This window comes from Ptiloglossa arizonensis, chromosome 9 (assembly GCF_051014685.1).
Source record: "Ptiloglossa arizonensis isolate GNS036 chromosome 9, iyPtiAriz1_principal, whole genome shotgun sequence".
NCBI classification, from domain to species: domain Eukaryota; kingdom Metazoa; phylum Arthropoda; class Insecta; order Hymenoptera; family Colletidae; genus Ptiloglossa; species Ptiloglossa arizonensis.
In genome coordinates, this window is record NC_135056.1 from 21,891,102 (window position 1) to 21,896,690 (window position 5,589).

Sequence of the window (5,589 nt, forward strand, 5' to 3'; positions counted from 1 at the left end):
AAGATCTTGCGAAACGTTTCGACGTACGTCGAGCTTTTACCTCTTACTCGAGACACTTGGAATCGTAGTAGTGTTTAGGCACAGGAGACCGTAATTGGAACACGCTCGTCCAAGAGGTGTTTTCAATTTTAATCGTTCAATTCTCTCTCCCGACAATATCTACCGTCGGAGAATCCGCTGGTCGCTACGCTCCAAGTATTTTTCCTTCCAAATGGGAAACAGTGACGAAAATAAAAGGACTCGTTTCGGTTGGATGGTATTTTCAAGTCGCGTTTCTAGTCTCGATTAAAACAGCGGTGGCGCTAGGCACTTTAATCGAATGTTTCGCGCGCTGGTTCGCAACAGGTATAAAACACGCCTCGACGCTGCTCGACGTTCCAAATGTTTCGCACCTTCGCGAGCCGCGAGGTCGACGTGTTTATCGACCCTTGAATTTAGAAGACGAGCCTCGACCACCGCGACTTTTTCGCTCGGTCATCTTCGGGGTCGCGGACAATGGAGCATTTAGTCACGCGTTCGGTCCAACGCGAAGAATCGAATTGCACAAAGGCAACGACCACTCGACGTTATAATCCCTATTTTTATCGTACATTTTACTCGCGATTGTCCTCTCGATCCGAGTCTTAGCGCGAAGATTTTCAGACGGACATCTTGGGAACCCTTCGAGGTACTCAATTACACGTAACACGTAATCGTGATACGAGTTACCGCAACATTTGTACTCTTTATCGTTCCTAGCATTGGTAAGGGCACTACAATTTTTCTAATCGATATTCTATATGTAATCGTAATACGAGTTACCACAATATTTATACTCTTTATCGTTCCTAGCATCGGTAAGGGCACTCTACAATTTTTCTCATCGATATTCTATACGTAATCGTAATACGAGTTACCACAATATTTATACTCTTTATCGTTCCTAGCATCGGTAAGGGCACTCTACAATTTTTCTCATCGATATTCTATACGTAATCGTAATACGAGTTACACGTATACTTTTCATCGTTCCTAGCATCGGTAAGGGCAGTACAATTTTTCTCATCGATATTCTCCACGTAATCGTAATACGAGTTACCGCAACATTTGTACCTTTCGTCGTTCCTAGGATCGGTAAGGGCGCTCTACAATTTTTCCAATCGATATTCCACGAGCGAATTGTCGCGAGCACCCGAGGTACGTATATGTTCTTCCTGCGAGCAGTACTTCCAAACGCAGAGTAAAAAGGCCCAACGTGCCGGCAAGGCGTGCGTACACGTGTACGCGTATAACGAACGATAACGGCGATAACGTAACACACTCGACGCCTAGAACGAGAACATCCGTGCGTGTACTCGCAGAAATCGTTAACCTATATGCATACGTAACATCGGATCCCTTCGTGTCACGTTCGCGCAACGGGATACGGTACGTACGTTTTCTTAGACTCGGTTCGCTCGCGGCGAATTCTCGCGACTAACGATATCGAAACCTTGTGCTCCTTGATTGTGGAATTCTTGAAATTGTTGCGACGATCACCGCTTCGAATCGATAGCGATATTTAAAGGAAAGCCTCGACGAGATATCGAAAGCTTCCGGACTACCGAGTTTCGAGTTCAACGCTTTCGATTAATATTAAATCGAACGCGGGACGATCGTCTTCGATTGTATGTATATTCATCGATTCTTGTCGGCTATTGGCAAACGACGCATACATATTCAAGGTAGGAAACACTTGCGAGTGCACCTCGGTAATTGGAGAACGTGCTGTAACCTCGAAACGTTGGAGCAGTACCTATCGCTGACCGCCAATGACAACCGTGCGCTCTTAATCCTAAATTGAGGGCAGCAAGGGGGGTCTGGCGACTTCCTTTGCTTCGAAATTACCTACCACACGATCGGAGAACGCTATCGGTTGTTGCGCAGTTGCTCATTTTTCCATCGTGATCGAACCGAGCGTTAACCGAATCGAAAATTAAATAAATTCGTTGCGCGCGCGAGAAAGAAATATTCCGAGATGGGTATCGAACCAAATGTCGATGGAATACTTTGTACGTTTTAAACGATCGATAGAGTGGCTTTGCGTTACGCGTGAAATAACGATAAGGGTGGAAGGATTTCGAGCACTCGATGGGAAGATAAACAGATATAAATTTATCGTAGTGAAAAAAAAAAGATATCGACTCTGGATACAAGGTCAAGGTCAGGACTAGAATAAATACCAGATCGAACGCGTTGTACGTTTACGCGAACTTTTTTCTTTCCGTTTTTTCAATGCTGCAACCTTGAAACAGAGACGGGCAAACTTTTATTCCAATGGAAGATTTTACGATTTAAATCTCGATGTTCGATCCACGTACAAAAGTTGCTTACTTTTTTATTCGTTGTTCGAAAGTTTGATCCGGGTAAGAAGGCACATCCTTGCCTCGAAGTGGGCCCTGATCGATCGTCCGTGAGCGCGTAATCTTGTAATACTTGTTTCTCGATTCCAGGCTGGTTTTACATCGGTATCGTTAGCAACTTCGCTATTGTTGTTATCATTGTACCGCTGCGCAAGAAAGCACGGAGCGTTCGCTTTGGGCCAACTTTTTGCGCGGATCGAGAGGTAGCGAGCACACCGAACAAATCAAAGCGGAAATATTCATGCGGTCGGTTCTCTCCGGCCTCCGGCAGGTTCGCTTGAATACGAAAGAAGGGAAAGAAAATACTTGCGTTAAATCTTTCGTCGGCGGTACTTTTAGTAACGAGAAAACTACTTCAACCTTGGCTCCCCGCGCGATTCACTTAACTCCGCGTCGCGAAACCGCAACTATCTGTCTGGAATTCAAACAACCATAGACACCGAATGGATCACCGAAACAAGCCCAACGGAGAAAACCAGTCCCGAGTTTTTTGCTCGACAACTGAAAACCTAACGAGTCTCGATGACGCAATATCCGCAACCGTGGAATTCAGTTTTCGGATAATAAAAGCGGAAAAAAAATTGAATCACGACGGAAATTATTTGGGATATTTTTTAATAACCGTTTAAAAGGATTTCGCGTTCGATCGTGCACCGTTGGAAACTCGCGGGCAGATTTTCTTCGACGGTTTCGTTATTTAAAATTGCCGTTAACCGAAATAAAACAATATTTTATTTAATCACGGATGTTATTCAACGCGAAACAAAACTGTTTTCTCCGGTCGTTCCCCCGCGGTACGATTTCGTACAAAATTGTCCCCCTGCTTTGGTTATAAAACAAACGCGTTCAATTAATTTAACCGAAAGCTCGTTTCGATACGTTGCGTACGGTCGGAACGATGCACGTCGACACGAAGAATCGAAGAGCAACGATTTTTAAATTCGCCACGCTATTTACTCCGCCTATTCGATCGATTTATACGCATCGACTATTTCCTGATCGATTTTCCGCCTCGATTGCGTTCCTTCCAGAAGCTGAACGAGAACGTTAAATTCGAGGAAAGTTCGCAACTCCGTAACGGAATGCTCAAGCGAGTCGCGCGACGTAGTCGAACGCCTCTGCTCGGTCGATAACCGAACAAAAAACGAAAGAGAAATTAACCTCAAATTGTCCTCGGTACGGTAGTCGATATAGCACGCTCGTCTCAAGGGACGACTGGAAGAGAAGAACGTACGGTGTCGCACGTCGGATTTCTTGTCGAGTGACCCGTTCGCTCGGATCCCCTATTGCTCTATTTTTCACCCCTCTACCGAGAGATAGATCTCTTTGCTCTCTCGCTCCTGTTGTCCTATCCTACGCCTCCTTCGACAGCCTTTACACGATGGGAACCGGTATGACTGGAAAGAACCGGCGGAATTCTTTCTATGACTGTCAAAACAAGTCCGCCGTGCAATTTAACGAACTTGTTATTCACCGACTGTAATCGATCACGCGCGATTTATCTGCATTTCGTCGAGCATTCGAACGGGACGCGAGGACCGAGGAGCCTCGATACTTTCGAACACGCGAGAAATATCTGTAACGCGCGGAATGCGTGCATCGTTCGCATTGTCCCGAACAATTCCGACTTTTCTTCTCGTATCGGTTTAGAAATACGACCTCGACGATCGTGACCGAGTCGCTTCGCTGAAAAAGAGTTATGTTTTGATTGCACGCTTGACCGCGGCTAGTTCCCGAAACACTAACGGTCTGGACAAGGTCACGCGTCGCGCGGCGCAACGATCAAAACAGTGTCTTCGAAATAAAGCAGAAAATCAGACGACGCAGATACGATCCAAGTTGCGTACGTCTCTCGATTCGAGACGCAACGTATGCATATTTGCGAGACGTTTTATTTCAATAGCACAGACTCGACGCGTTAAAACATTCGTCGCCATTTTTTACAGTTCGCGGGTTATCGCATAACCTTCCCACGAAATTCGTCGAGGTAGTCTCGACCGAATCGACCGTTTCTAATGAAAATAAACGTCGACTTACCGTTCAGTCCTTGAAGCGACCGCGTGACAGCGAAAAAATGAAGGTGAACGAGAGAAGATGCACCGCAAACTCGCTACGTTTCCCGCGTGTTGCGAATCAACGAGGAATTGCGTAACGCGCCAACTTGTTCGCACAACGTGCTCGATCCTTGGCGAACACTCGATCGACCGGCCAAACACTCGAGGGCCACACTGAGTTGTTTGCACAATGTGTCACGGAGCACGAGGGAAAACTATCCGTTTGTTTGGACGCGAGGAGAGTTCGGGGAACCGCGCGAAGGTTAGAAAACGAGAGAGCAACAAGCACCTTCCACCGCGGCGGCTGGAGCGCGACTGACTTACCGTGCCGGCTCGCCGCTACGCACACGGCCTCGAGTTTCGAATTACGCGCGGCTTAACGACACTACATTCTGCGTCTGTCAGTCTTACCGCACGAGGATGAATACGCGGATATTACACGGCCACTTGCGACGCTGTAGCGTATATTCGTGCTCGAAATACACACGAGAAACCGTGAATCGTTCTTTTGTACGCGAAATTACAGGACTTCCAACCGAACGAACGTCGCGGAGCGCGCAGGTGACTCGCCTATTGAAAATATCACGATTCTTTTTCACTTCGATCGAAAATGATCGTGATCTATGTATCGAGTCCAGTCGTGAGAATATTATTTCGTAAGGGAGAAAATTGTAGACGGTTTCTTTGCGTGAAAATTTTCAATCGTTACGACAGTGTTAAATCGCGATGCGCTCGATGGCCGTAATTTAATTTGACAGCTCGAAGATCGATCGCATAGACAAACGGAACACTGGAGGGTGAAGACCGACCACAATAAGACTGACCCGCGTAAATTCCATTACGTAGGACGGTCTATTGTTCCCGCGTTAACTTAGTACATGTAGCGAAACAAAGCTACGAAGGGATTAACAAACACGTGGCAGGACAGTGAGCAACATAAACAAATGAGTCCTATCAACCCCACGGCACGGTGGTAGACCAACAATGCGCGCATTCCCAAATAAAGACACCGCGCGAGAAAATCAAAGCCTCGGGGCTTTGAATATTAATCGAGGCGCTCGCGAACAGGAGTAAGATAAACGAAACGAAAGAAATTGTTCGGTACCGCGGCGAATTCGAATAAAACGGGAAGGGCTGGTGTTATTCAACGGCTG

The 5,589-nt window shown here is 46.5% G+C and overlaps 1 protein-coding gene across 2 annotated transcripts in view; it reads right to left on the reverse strand.

Moving 5' to 3' along the window:
* LOC143150959 (CD151 antigen) overlaps positions 1-4,753 on the reverse strand; it is a 70,606-nt gene extending 65,853 nt beyond the window's left edge. For both annotated transcript variants that reach the window (XM_076319596.1, XM_076319594.1), the window contains exon 1: positions 4,419-4,753. The gene's annotated coding sequence lies outside the window, so the exon portion shown is untranslated. The remainder of the gene's footprint in view (positions 1-4,418) is intronic.
* Positions 4,754-5,589: the final 836 nt, after the last annotated feature.